The 14,834-nt window shown below is 36.0% G+C and overlaps 1 protein-coding gene across 3 annotated transcripts in view; it reads left to right on the forward strand.

Moving 5' to 3' along the window:
- The window catches only part of HNF4G (hepatocyte nuclear factor 4 gamma), a 58,911-nt gene that overhangs the window by 13,119 nt on the left and 30,958 nt on the right, over positions 1-14,834 (forward strand). The window contains exons 2-3 of one of the 3 annotated variants that reach the window (XM_085053070.1): positions 6,840-6,882; positions 11,705-11,810. The exons of 1 other annotated variant lie outside the window; for it this stretch is intronic. The gene's annotated coding sequence lies outside the window, so the exon portion shown is untranslated. The remainder of the gene's footprint in view (positions 1-6,839; positions 6,883-11,704; positions 11,811-14,834) is intronic. One more of the 3 variants, XM_085053071.1, reaches the window with a different exon arrangement.

Genomic DNA, 14,834 nt, shown 5'->3' on the forward strand with positions numbered 1-14,834 from the left:
TGGAAAACATAGGCACTATAAAAACTAGGTAGAAACAACAAAAAAAAAATTCATACTGCTTTCTCCTGTAGCTTCATGTTTTACTATCTGTGTGATCCCAAAAAAAGCAAAGCCAAATTCGTCTTTTGTCATTGTAATTCATCTAAAGGACTAGTAAATAGATTTGATTGGAGAGGATTTCTTTTTACTTTATTTACTATGCAACATTGCTGTCAGACCACCTTGAGATTTTGAAATACACAAGAAAATCTGTGTGTTCTGCCAGTTTTGTTTTTTTTATTTATTTTTATTTTATTTTAAAGCTAGAATAATAGTATACTTATTTTACTTCCTTTAGAATCACTGGGGCAAGTTGTGACTGATCTAAGACATGTGAAATACACCTTTGTGAACAGAGTAATAAGGTCAGCTTGATGCCGTCATGGTGCAGTACTGACAGAGACATGCTGATTTGAGTTAAAAAAGCCTGGAGTGCTAACAGTGCTCTCCAATTTCCTAATAACTATCCCGTCTTCTCTCATGTAGCTGGAAGGGAGAGAATTATTTTGCTTTTGATTAATAAGGAGTTAATTTCCATAAAGCTTCCTTTAACTGTTTTACCAAGGTTCTAGGAGAAAGCAGCCATCGCTAGCCTTGGTGGCACACACGGGAGTTCACTGCTGCACCCTAGAGAATGTGGAGTTTTGTAATGAGAGGAACAAGCCAGGGCTAAACCCAAGCAGGACTGTGTTTCCAATATTTTTTTGTTCTTGATTTTAGCAACCAAAAAAAAAATTAAAAAACATCTATTACAGTCAAAAGAAAATCCATTGCAGCCAAATCTCATTGACTTTGAACCTGCGACAATGTCAGCATACTTGTCAGGCTTTCCACTTTGCTGAGGTTTTCTACAGAAATGTGGATTTTCATATTAGTTTGTTTGCTTTTCAATTTCTGTTACTTCTGCTAGATTCTCATGCAGCATGGCTTGCAGCTACTCTAGATAATTATTTTTCACTCTACCAAAATTATCAGTCTGGCACAAAATAGCCACATTCTCATCCAAGCACTTTCAGTGACCAATTGCTTCACCAGTGAAGAATGCTTGTGTAATGTGGCTGCACTGAGCTTTTGCATAAGCAAATGGTGACAATTTACACTGTAGTTTCACTCTTCTGTTTTGCTGCTGCATACTCTTATTCTGTTAGTTGCCCTACTTGAGAAGTATCTATGAAGCTATACAAAAATACATGATGTGATAGTTTAACAGCCAGTAATTTAATTTGCTCACTTCTTACTTACCCTATATCTGATGTTCACAGCAGACCCCAAACTGATCTGCACCATTGCTGGGTTTTTCATATATTACTGTGATGCTTGTTGGCCTCACAAGGCTGAATGTTGTTTGCTACTGTAGTAAAAATGTAGCCTTTGCTCTAGGATATTTAACACTTGCTAAAGTATGATCAGGAAAGTTAATGTTTCTACTGCAGACCTGACTTACAAAGCCCTCTCCCTTATTTCCCAAAATAATTTGGCCTCATTTTTCACAAGTGGAATTTCTGTCAAACCCGTGTTAGATTTTGAAAAACAGTTTACTCTGTGCACTTTTTTGCTAGGGTGGGTGACAATTTGCAAAGAAGGAAGAATTTGTAACTTTTTGCAATTATTTTAATTTGTATTTGTTATTCTTTGCAACATTCCACACTTTTTATTTGTGTGTGTATGTAAGCCTAATTAGCTTTGAGACCTTTGAAAATGCTGGGACCTCTATTTTGGGAAAGTTAACAGCTGAATGTTTAGAAGTGTTAAGTAAATGTATGAGAGGAGGGTAGTACACTTGAGAAACAATACATTATAACTGAGACCTACGGTATATGATGTCTCTGTAATAAATAGCCCAAACATTGAAAAATAATGTAAAATCAGATTTTTTAATTGCTGATGACATTTTACCAATGTTGTTCCCCCCCACTTCTTGCTGCCACCTGCTGAGGTGGGTTTTTGTTTGATGTTTATATCCAACCCACTGGAACTTGGCTGTAAGTGACTCCTTTGAGTCCTCTGGGGACATCTGGTTATTTGTTAAACAACTAACTGGGACTGCCAAGTTCCTTCCTTAAAAGCCATGAAGTTAATTAGTCACCACAGTTAGAGCAAGAGGGTGATGAGACATACTTGATATGAGTGAGAAGAATGATTGTCCTAAGAGATGGAGAAATTGACTACGGTAATACTTTCATTAAGTTTATGTTCTCATTCTTATACAGTGTAAACAGCATAGTTACAAACAGCTCTAGTGCCTTCCCTAAGTCTTCCTGCCCTTAGGAAACTGCTGCAGTTCAGTTTGCACCAAGGAGGCTGAAAGCAACTGCCATGGTAGTTTCAAAGACAGCAGATGGGATCATTGGGAGGTAGTGGTGAAGGACTGTGACAGTCCCAGCAAAGCTGCTCTTGGTTTCATCACAAATAGCAGGCAATAAACTAGACCAGAATGATATTTTCAAGCATTGACCACCACTACAACTCTGTATCAACTACTTTTTATGAAGTATCTTCTGCTGTGTGTGACAGTTAAACCTTTTGAAAGTAGCATGTTCCTCCTTGGTTCAATGACAAGTCTCTCCAATATTTTAACTTAATTTTCTATGTATATGTGTGCATATGTGTATATACGGGTATTTCATGGGGTGAACATATATATTATATATTACATATTTCATTCAGATTGTCACATTTCAGTAGTGTTGAAAATGGGGTGGTCATTGTTCAAAAATGAAGGAAGATGCAGCCCTTGCCCACAAACCTTTTGATGAAAATCTTCAACCAAGTTAAGAAATTAAATTGTTTTCTACAGTTAGCTGGTCTTTATTCTGATCAAAACTGTGGGACTTTCCAATGTCAGGACACTTAGTGGGTGGATACTTCTCAGAAGAACAGAGGACTTATCAATGTTTACTTAGAAACTATGGCATTCTCAGCCATAAAAGTAGCTATGCTGTCTATAGCACTCATAAATTTTCACCTATTCAAGGCTACTGTCTCTTTCATCATACAAGGTTGATTTTTAAAAAATGAGCATTATTGTTTTTCATTTAAAATTAATATAAAGTAATTATAATCTCAAAACACCTAACTTCTTCATTGCTGGTTGTGAAAGGTGATACCATAATTCAGTTTGCAAAATCATCTGATCACTTATTAGCCCTGCCACTAAAATCTTTTTACCCTTACAAGGCAAGCATATTCTCAAGCACATTTTCACCAGAGGGCACTGTTACACACCGTCTTACACATAATTTTCTTCCGGTGAAAATAATGTCTGGTCCTGCAAAAAATGGTGTGTTGATGTTAGATTTTGATGCACACTTTTCATAGGGGAGTTCTTGCTAATAAGGTAGTTTAAGCTGCTTTAGTCTCTATATCTGGTTAAACTACATTTTTCCTATTGAGAAGTGGCCATTGCTTCCAAAGATAACATTTCTGAAAAGGTTCATTCTTCATGTGTGTGAATTAACTTACATTATTTCAAACTCCATGCAGTTTATAAAAAATGATTCTACACAACCTCAAATCTTAACATTTACACTGAAACAGTAGCAGAAGGGCAAAGATATTTATCTTGTTCCTATGGATTTTTGTTGAAGAGGATAGAGAAGTAATATCAAGTAAAACCGGTAGTTTAGCTTTAGATAATTGCTATATCTGCTGTTTATTAATATCAAGCGTACACTCAAGCAATCCTTACACAAGGGATCTCTGCATCAGTGCAGTTACACAAATTTGTATTTCTGCTAGGTGAATGAAGATAGTTGAGGAAACTAAATTATGGTAAAGTTTATGCTTCAGTCCATATTTTGTTGTGGAAATAGTTTGGTTTTGCCAGATCTCTTAAGACAAATATTACTCTGATGTCTTTTCTTCCTGATTATATGTCACCTGAATTTTCATTTATATTTTTAATAGGAAAAGATGTTTCAAGTTCTCTAGGATCTGTTTAGGCTTTTGCATGAGTATTTTTACTTCACTTCATTTTAGTATTTTCCGAACCACATCAAAACACCAAAATTAAATAATATACACCACGTAAAAAGCAATCTTCCACAGCAAATGAATGCTGACATTTCTTAATGATCAGCTACATTTCTACTGAATGTGCTCCAGCATCTGTTGTTTGTGAGCTTCATTGGTGGCACAGCAGCCATCTGAAGTGCAGCCAAGAATCGAGAATCTTCTTGCTCTATTTTAAATGTTTTGTGTTTCAGCTGTTCAACTTTCCCCCATTAAATTCTTGCACATATTACTGGTAAAGCTAGCATTATTTTTATGCTGTTCACAAGTGGGAAGGTATTTGAAGGTATTATTATTTCAACTATCTTCTTACAGTTTGTATTTACTAATCTGTGTCACTAGTCTGTGTCTGTCACCCTGTATCAAGGGAGCGTGGAAAATGGTAAATACTGTGCCATTTTTGAAATTATTTTTTGTTTATTTTCTAAAACGGGTTGCAGATGAAATCTGTGGAACTACAGTCTGACCTCAGTGAAAAAGAAAGTCTAATAAAAAGAGTTTTTGCAGCAAGAGTGCACACTGCATTAGAAACACTGGGTGCAAAGGTAGAGATGCGTTATTGACATAGGTGCGCCTCAGTGAACATCCTCATGGTGTGTGCTCCCTGTGTCCTGGTCTCTGACAGTCTTGCCTTGGGAGAGCAAGCAGATACCATAGCTCTTCTCCTGCCAACAGGATTAATGAGAGGGAAGCCAGGCTGTCAGTGCCCTTCCAGACCTCATCCCAATGCAGCATGTAGCAAAGCTGGGGTATGTCATGCTCAGGACCTTTCAGTGCTTTCTGGTTGTGGTTTTAGAGATTATCACAGTATAGTTAATGTTCCAAGAAGCCTTTGGCAAATTTCCTCAAAAAAGTACATAAAGAAACAAAGCTACCATGGGTTAAGATGGAAGGTTTTTCCTGGATTAATGATTGTTTAATAGAAAACAAAGGGCAGGGCTAGGATTAGGCTTAAAGTTAGCTTTTGTACTGAAAGGAAATTGCTAACAAAGTCACACATAGACTTGTCCAGATAGACAGATATTCCTGCCACTTCTGTTGTTTAATATATGTATCAGGACTTACTGAAAGGAATTGATTCATGAGGCTGCAAAGTTTGTCATTAGTACAGACCTACTTCTGCAGGGTACATCTAATGCGTACCCACATCTTAGGTGGACTTGGCAACCCACTTAAAAAGTTGAAAGAGAGCTTGCAAAGATACCCATTGCACCTCACCTTAGTGTCAGTCAAGATGGCAGCCATTACAGTGATACTGGATAGCATTTTGTAACTATTTCAATTCCTTTGGTTGAGGAGCAGGGTACTAGGGATCACTGACACTTCAGTTCTTTTCTCCTCAAATTCTGCACTGGAAATCCTGATAAGACAGATATATGAAAACAGTCAAACAACACTGTTTGTGGGACTTCTAAGCATGTCACATTCTTCTCCAGTAAGTGTTTTGTAATTTCTGCTGATTTTTCTGCAAACCCCTTTGATTATACTTAGTGCAGCCTTGATGCAGTATGCTTGAATTGCTGTATCAGTGAGATATGCTGAAATAAGTCATGAATCACATGAATTGTAGGCCATTATCTATCATTAACTCATCTAGAATTTCATGGCAATATAAGTGCTGTGTATAATGCATTTTCTCAATAGTTACTGGCTGTGTTGTTTTAGTATACCAGAATGTGACTGATAAGTAGTCACATGAAGTTTAGATACTTGGAGACCAGATTTTTTGGAGGAGATGTTTTAATTAATAGCTGGTAATATTTAAAATTATTTAAGTTTTTTCATTTATTTTAGGGGTATTTAAATTAGAATTTATAATGCATTTATTTATAGTAAATACAAGCTCTTCATATCATACTAGAGAACACTTAGGACAAAGGGTCAGATTTTCATGCATCAAAAGTTGCAATTAGATGTCTGTTGAAATACATTTTACCTATCCTATATGATGTCTGTAAACTGATCATCTTGTCTGATGGCAAAAAGGAAGAGTGGTCAAAATCATCATAAATATTTGTGGTTGCTACTTCTCTTGCCTTTTGAGAATGGTAGTACAATGAATATTGTTGCTGTATGTGTGTGTGTGAGAGAGGAGATTTTGGTTTGGAGGTTACTGCACTAGATACCTGCTTTTATTAAGCTTCTTCTGAATGCCAGTGATCCTGCTCTTCCTTCCATTTTTCATTCTTTCAGCTGAGGATATTTTCCCTGGTACCCAGCAGGGAGAGGCCAGCCATTATCAAGAACCATGGGTTCTCTAACTGCATATCCGCATCTTAAGGTGCCTGAAGGCTTTTGAAAAATCTCTGCAGCTCCTCTTTGTGAGGATATTTGCTCTTCTGATTTGTGTTTTGTTGATATTTCTCATTTCAGTTTGTTCACTCATATTTTGTAGGGAAGATGAGTTGTAATTGGACCTATGATCTCTTTGTTTACTACCTTCAGTGTTTATAACTGGTGGGGGCAGAATGTTCTCTGTGAAAAGAACATTGGCAGAGGGGTATATCTTAGTGTTTCTTCTTGTTTCTGTTTGTTTCTCATCATCATCTCATCTCATCTCATCTCATCTCAATCATTTTCTGAAGACTAGATACTGCTTTGCTAAATATTTTCTGTACCATGTCTTCCAATAATTAACAGATTGTTTCCACTAAAATTATTGGGAGCCTATAAACACATTAATATATATTTTTGTGGCAAAAAAAATTGCAGGGTTTAATTTTTATGGCATAAAACAACTGAAAATATTATTTTCTTGGCCTAACTAAAATTTTGTTGTCTTTTATCAGACTTGCAATCTGGCCATCATCTGAAGATCATCCTCAGATTCATGTGAGCTTCTATTTCTAGACTTATGCTTATTTGTAGGTTCAAATTTGTCTTTTCTAATTCTACTTTTTACTATGAGTTCTAGATAGTTTTCTTCATCAGATTATTTGAAAGAATTATCCTGAATGATAAATGTTTTTTTAAGACTAAAAGGGTTTGTGTCCTTTGTCCCTTAGTACAAGCTGGGAGATAGTGCATGTTGCTATTGTTTGAGATATAGTGCTGCTTTGTAATAATTTGCACATTTGTGTGTGGATTTGGTTACTGAATGGTATCCTTTATGACTACATTTAGTTAAATATTGCAAGTTTATTGTGTGATCGTATTTGTTTAGCTTGATATAGATACGTTGGAAAATCAAGAACAGTGGCTTGATAAAGCACCGACCTACTAACATTTTTCGTAGAATTAATACCATTTGCTTTTGCATGTTTCTGATGAACAATGTTTTCAGCAATGAACTCGTCAGAGTGAGAGGTAGAAGTCTGTGTTCATTAGCTCAGGAAAATAAAAGCTTAATAAGACTGTAAAGAGTAAGGAACAAGAGGATTGACATGAAAGGGTAGCAGAATGAAAAATTTCAGGGACTTGAGTGACTTGTAAGGTGAGACATGATTAATTTCATCCAGAGATTGTGAAAAAGCTGCTTGATCATTCTGCTCCTCACTCATCCCAAGTTCCTGAAGAGAAAAAGTTGATCTTGTTGCCTGGTTGGGCAGTGGAAGGCACTGTACTGCAGCTCTGGACCTAAAATGTTACTGGGTAGAGAAGGGGCAAAGAATTGGAAGAAATTGATGTAAATATGAACCTGGTTTCAGTGTTGCATCTAACTGTTGTTAGAGACAGAAAATTTCTGATTTGCTAAAGTTTTAAAGAGCTTTTTTAAACTTTAATTAACAATTTTTCATAATTCAATTAACCAGCATTTTCTTCATTTTGAGAACTAGCTTGATCCCTTGTTTTTCATTTTTCACTGTCATTGTTTTGTAGATGCTTTTTCAGAAAGTAAATATTGACCAAATTTTTGACTTAGCCTAGTAGTTACCATTCTTATCAGGTCTCTTTGATGATGTTACTGTAATGACTAAAGAATTAACATGGTGAACATTTACAAAGCTCTGGAAGTTTTCTTCTTAGAAATTCCACATCTAAACCTGCTATATTTATAAAAATGAATATGTTGCAACTTCTAACTTATCAGCACATTTCCTTAAAGATAATGGGATTGCCTTGAAACAGGATCCTATCTAAATATGTCAAATTGCATAACCTTCTCTTTCTAACTCTCTATATACACCAAAGCATGCTATATATATATACTTGTTGAAAATAAAATTGTAATGTATATTTGTAGATATTAATTTTTCTATATATTTTGTTAGTTTACAGTATCCAGATAAATTGGTATTGATTTTCATTCTGGAAACTAAAATTGTAACTATTAATGTGACTATATTTGCTTATCCAAGACCTCATTGCCAGGTTTTGCTATTAAGATTAGGTAAAGTACATGTTGGCTACATTTTGACTATGAGTTTTTAGAATAGTTTAAACATGTAGGTAAACAAGCCTCAGTATGTATAGGCAGTGTAGGTTTTTTTAAAAGGTCATATGTGTAAGTCAGCTACAAATCATTTTTTTTGTTGCTGGTCGTCTTGTTGCTACTATTTATGTTATGAAAGTTTTATTAAAGTATATTAAAAGTGTTTTCATATTTTTTATTGCTGGATAATTCAGATCCCATTATTGACACTGTTTTGTGATTTATTTTTAGCTTCCTTATTCAGAAATGTCTTCTAAATTTAGGGAGGCATAAAGTTGACAAAAAGCTACATGTGTTTTTCCAACCCTCTTCCAATTGCCTGACACTTTGTCAAGAGTGTAAAATTATGTAGCAGAGAATAAAATATGGATTAAGCAAGATTCAATCATCCTGAAAGAGGCACTGTTTTGTTTTGGTTTACTCCCATTACTTTTTTTCTTTTTTTTCCCTCTATGTGTCCATGTTTTGTTTCCCCCTGCTTTTAAGAAAAATTATGTGATTTATCATGGTGCTTTACTTTGGATCCTAGCTCAGTGAAATAATTCAACACATAGCTCTTTTTTATTGTGCTTTTATTTCAGCAAGTAATTTTTTTTTTCACAATAGGATACTGTTTGGACACTTGAAAATTCAAATGAAAAGGGGAATTTTTACCTGAGTCGTTTTTGACCAACTTTTCTAAGCAGAACATACTATTTGTAGAATTTTGGCAATCTGTATACATTTTCTATATATTGTATGCACTTGCTTGTGCAAACACACCCTGTTGTATGTTTTGCTTACAATATTATTGCAACATACTGCGTTTTCTGGGCTTTATGACTTATGTGTTCTGAGCAGTTGCTACTTTGTGGCCAGGCTCCCAGATTTGTGCATCTCATTGCAGTTTGAAAGATGCCCAGAGCTCAAAACAGAGAAACAAGCCACCGCTGAAATCTGCAGTAAAACGAATCTGTCTGATAAAAGGCTAACCAAAAAGTATCTCTAGAAAAGTCTAGAGAAGATGGAGAGAGCAAGAGAAGAACAAGAAATGCAACAGATTGTAGATTGACATAGAAAGGGTTGTAGAACTAATCACTAATCATAATATGCTATAGTTAGTACAATTTTGATTTGACTGATTATTAAGTATTTTGGGGAGAGAATAGTCTGATTTGCCATCAGATTCACAAGTATGTAGTTAGATTTTAAATACCTTTCTTACCACTAAGCATATGTCTACAGTCTAATATATGCCACCAAATACCATTTGATGTTTCCAGCTAATTTGGACAGTACACTTAAAGGCTAAGACACACATGAACATGTTTTAACACAACCTCAGTGCAGCCATGCAAATTTTTCATTGTATCTAACTCACATACAAGTAGAATGGGTTGAATTTGCAAAGCTTTCTTCTTTTTTTTCCCCCCATAAAACTGATTTTTCTTTCTGTAAGGGGTTTGGGATTTTTTTTGTTTGTTTGTTTTTTGTTGGGTTTTTTTTGTTAGTTTGTTTGTTGGGTTTTTTTCCACAGTTCATGTGAAGCAGGCTTTAAAACATTGGGCATAAGTCTGAGAGTAATAATAACCACGGATTTGAGGCAGAGGAGAATTAGTACCAGCTCCAGGTATCAGTGGGTACGAAGGTCTCTGTCATTAAGGACCACACTAAATAAACATGCTGGAATATGATTGCTTTATTGCTCTTTGCTCATTTTATGTCATTTTATTGCCCTACTAATGACTATAGAATTAGGTGTGTAAGGGAGGTCTGAAAATGTAGAATTAAAAGAGGTACATAGAAAAGTGTGTGCTTCCTGTACAGATTCCAGCTTCTCATCATGGATGATGGAGAGACTAATTTACCTTGCATAGATGAGTGAGGATAGGGAGAGAGACACAGAGGGACCTCAAGAACAGATCCATTTCTGGGTTTCATCCTCACTTTAGTACCGCAGATGATTTCTATGTGCCTTTATAGTGATCCCAGTGGAAGAGACTATGTCATTTCAACTAGTGCTTTTTTCCTCCACTATTAGCTAAATGGTATATTCCTGATCCAGGGCATATGCATGAAAATGTACAGATAAGAATTAATTTTATGTATGTTTAACTATTGAATAAAATAGTCTAATTTATGATAATGCCAGAATCAATCTGGCTTGCTGGTGTAACAGTATCATTTCTGAGGACAGAAAGTACTGATGGACTAATAATTTTACTGCTTCCTATTTTGCATTCACTGCAGTTTACAAGATCAATAAGGAATGTAGTACCTCAGCAGACTTACAATTTAGACTGTAAGAATCTCTGTTCTTGGCTAAAGTCCTGTTGTATCTAAATAAGGGGAGTTAGTTTCATCCGTGGTGTTCAAAAGTGATTTTCTGTGTTGACAGTTTCTTCCAAGGGAAAGTAGAGTGTATTACCCACAAGGTTTCAAGTAATGTAAAAGGCAAAGCAAACAATGCTGCAGGTGGATATTTTTGAAATACAAAAACTTAAAAATGTCATGCTTTTAATTGGATCTTAATAGCATGAAGTTGTATTTGGGGTCCATAAAGCAAATTGTCTTTCAGAACTTTATGAGTGACCAGTGTATATTTTGTTTGGATTTAAGAGTTACTCATAAATGTATAGACTACACATACATAGGAGTGTATGGAATTAATAGGCAACATTGAAATAAATATATATATAAAGCAATAAATAGGTAGTGCCTGCCTAGCTAAAGCTTAGCATTTAAAAGTTCAGTTCACCCCACCTAAGAAAAGTCAGCAAGGCTGCAAGAGTTACAAAGTAGTTCTCAAGGTTACTACAAAATGTCCTTTTGTTTCTTTCACGCCTTCATCCTTTTTGAAATGCTCTCCGCATAGTCAAATTAAAATTGTTTTTCTTTCAGGCTTTTCTACTACAAATCCTGTTTTACTATGTAGTTTGCCCAGTTTACCTAAACATTAGTCATCCAAAGAGCAGGGGATCTTTTATTCATATGCTTCTATGTCAACAGAACTGCAGTCTTAAAAACCATTTTGTCTTCTATTCCCTATATGTAATCCTTCCAGATAGTATTTCAAGACATTTTATAAATTCTATGCCTTTTTATTCTATAAGTGGAAGAAAATCTGGCATCAATGTTGTTGGATGACTTAAGCATTTTCTTTAATCTACAGAAATGCCTTTATACCTTGAATGAAAGCTCTGTATTCTCAACCTTTATAATCCAAATAAGAATTTTATTTAGGAGCATAGTTGGTTTGCATTGCAGGTAGCTTAGCATTTATTTTACTCTTATTGGCTGCAGGTATTACCTAGAGATGAGAATGGAAGCACAGCCTAGGAAATCAGCCTTTCCTCATCTGTGTATGAAGAGCTGAAGTGTCTGTGCTTTGTTGTTTTCTTTTTTGAATGTAAGTAAAGTTTTGCTGCATGCTTCACTAACCTGCTTGCTTGCTAGAGACTGTATCACTGCCTGTCCTATTTCAACATGCCACTGACTCAGAAACTGATGGCCATTTAGACATGAATGAGTTGCAAAGATCGTGTGCTTCTGAAAGCTGTATTAAATACCTATGAAATTGGAGGAGCTGGTGGTAGGTTGGTGGAAGGCATGCACACCCCAAAAAGTTTTGCTAAATTACATCATTATTTTGTCCATCCAGGGCTGTGTATGCTCCTCATCAGGCAATCATTCCCTCATCATATCTTGATGCTTTCTCCAGTTCAGACTTTCCAATAACCTTTTGGGAAAATTTGAACAGAAGACCTGTGAGCCACTAGTTACACCTTTTTTTTTTTATTTGGCATGCTTTAGTCAGCTAATTAAGGGCTCAAAACTCCAACATATATTGACCATGAAGACCTTATACTTGAAAGTTGATGATTTTTTCTACTGATTTCATTAGACTTTGAATGATCAGAGATTCTTCAGTTCTAGGCCTTAAATATACATAATTTGGAAAAAGATGTTTTCCCTTTCCACTTGTTAAATGAATTCTGCCTTGAGTGTTTTCCTCTGTCCCCCAGTTAGCTCCATGACTCTTGTTCCTTTCTACTCAGCAGCATCTTGTGTTTTGAATTCAGTCCCACTTAGTTCATCATGATGATTTTTTGCAGAGGAAATGATGCTGGTTTATATCTTATTTGCAATTCTAATAACAGCTTTGTGAATTTGAACACATTAGTAAAGAGCACTTCATTCAAGAGCATATTACCACAGAACTTGCTAAACATGCCTAAGAATAATGCCATTCCAATCTGGGCAAATTAGATGGATAACATCATTTGCAGCAGTTGTTAATTATGCATCACCTTCAATCAAAGCATAATTCTGTTAATTGCTTATCACAATGAGGTTAACTTTCTGTCATTTATATTTCTTTAATTTTTAATTAGAATAATACACTTGACATTGTTCACTGGCCACTTCATAAAAAAATAGTCATGATGCAGATGTTCAGCATGATAAGACTAGAAGAGATCTCCTGAGTCACCAACTTGGCTGACATCACCAACCCATATAATACCTTTCATAAATTTCTCTCCATGTCTTAAAACCAGTTACGTTCCTCGCCTCTGCTGCCCAAATGGAAGAGGTTTGTTGCAGTGCCATAACCCTGACATGTTTTGAAGCTTTCCACTTCCCAGCCTCAAATTTATGCTTTTGTTCTTGTGGCAGAATTGTTTTATTGTCTAAGTAATTTTTTCCCCTATGTAGCTTACAGCTCATGATTTATTTGTAGAATAAACGCCCTCTCACTTTTCACTTCCCTGAGATGGGCAAACCAACTCCTTTTAGTCTCCTTCAGAAAGATCTACATTCTCATGCCCTGAACATGGCTGGCAAGCCATTAGTGCTCCTTAATTCCAGCTGTAATGGCAGCTCTTAACTCCCCTCATCGTGTAGATGGAAGCAGAAATGCCATTCACTGTCAGAAGAATGACTGATAGCAGGAGGTGTAGATGAGTTCTGCTGGCTCTAGGAAATGAGTCCAGAAGTACTGGTGGAACTAATTGGCTGACTTCCTATTCTGGCTAAATTAACAGATATGGCAGTGTTTTAATTACAGCTGTTTGAGACAGCTAAGTCAATCTTTTCAAACCAAGTCCATCATGGTAATTTTATTTATGTATACAACTGAAATACAGGCAATGCTATTAATGCTAATAGTTTAGCCTGGGCAGGCTAAAGCTGTTGTGCTTCTGAGGGAATAAAAATTTCATGGAGAATTGTGACACTGGGAAACAAGTGGAGAACAATCCTATACTGAGGAAGGAACTAGAGGACTACCTATGAAAAAACTCTGCTGTGAAGAACCAAAGAGTCTTGTTAGACAGCAAGCAGAACATGAGCCAGCAGTGTATCCCAGGAGCAGCGGCCAACAGCATCCTGGGCTGTATTAGCAGGGCAGAGGGAAATTGTTATTTCCTTTTACTCAGCACTTGTTAGATGGCATCTAAAATGGTGCATCCTTGTCCACGTGCCCCCTTCTTTCTATGTGGAAAAAAATGGATTAAGTGAAGAAAGTTGAGTGGAGGGCCACCAAGATGGTAAGGGACTGACACGCCTGCCCAGTTGAGGAGAGGGTAATGGACCAGAGTTGTTTCAGCCTGGACATGGTTTTGTGTGAGAGACACTCAACAGCAGCCTCTGGTACCCCAAGGTTGCTAGTGAAAAGATGGACTATAACTGTGGTGCAGGGAGGAGAACAGGAGACTGTGGACATAAGTTGAAATAAAAGTATTTCAGACTGGATGTAAAGAGAAAAGTTCCCACTGTGAGAGCCAGGGGACACCAGGTTGAGTAGGAAAACAGAGTGCCTAGAGGGGTTAGACAGTCTCCATTTTCAAAGAATTTTTAGATATGACTGTATAAAGCCCTTTGCAACCTGGTGTGACCTGCATTGAGGAGAAAGTAGAACATGATGATCTCCTGAGAGCCTTCAAGTAAAGGATTAAGATCGTATTCAGGATTCTTCATGTCCATAGTAGTATTTGATACAGTTCCTCCTTTTGGACTAATAAAACCTACTAATGTATGTTATACAAATAGCCAGTCTTTTAGTTCTCTCCTGTATTTCTTCTTTCTTGACTGAGTTTTATATTCAGATCCCTTTCAGAAAATAACATTAGGAGTTATATTTTGAAAATTATTTTTATTTCTCCTTTTCTTTTTTCTTTCTCATTTTCCTTTTTTTTTTTTCTTTCTTCACTTCAAAACAATATAATAGAGCAATCTGCTACAATATCACTTTAGTCATTTTAATTCTTTTCAGTCTTGGAAATTAGCAAAGAGCCCAGTATCCTGTTTCACCTTTGAGTCTTCTCTTTGTTCTTCTCTCCTAAATTATGAAAAGTATGACTTCACTTATGCAAAATCAGACTGGTTACAGCAAAGATTGTGTCTTCATGTCTTTTTAGTATTTATTATTTCT

The sequence above is a fragment of the Lichenostomus cassidix genome, chromosome 2, assembly GCF_008360975.1.
Source record: "Lichenostomus cassidix isolate B80296 chromosome 2, HeHo_3.0, whole genome shotgun sequence".
In the NCBI taxonomy this organism is placed as follows: Eukaryota; Metazoa; Chordata; class Aves; order Passeriformes; family Meliphagidae; genus Lichenostomus; species Lichenostomus cassidix.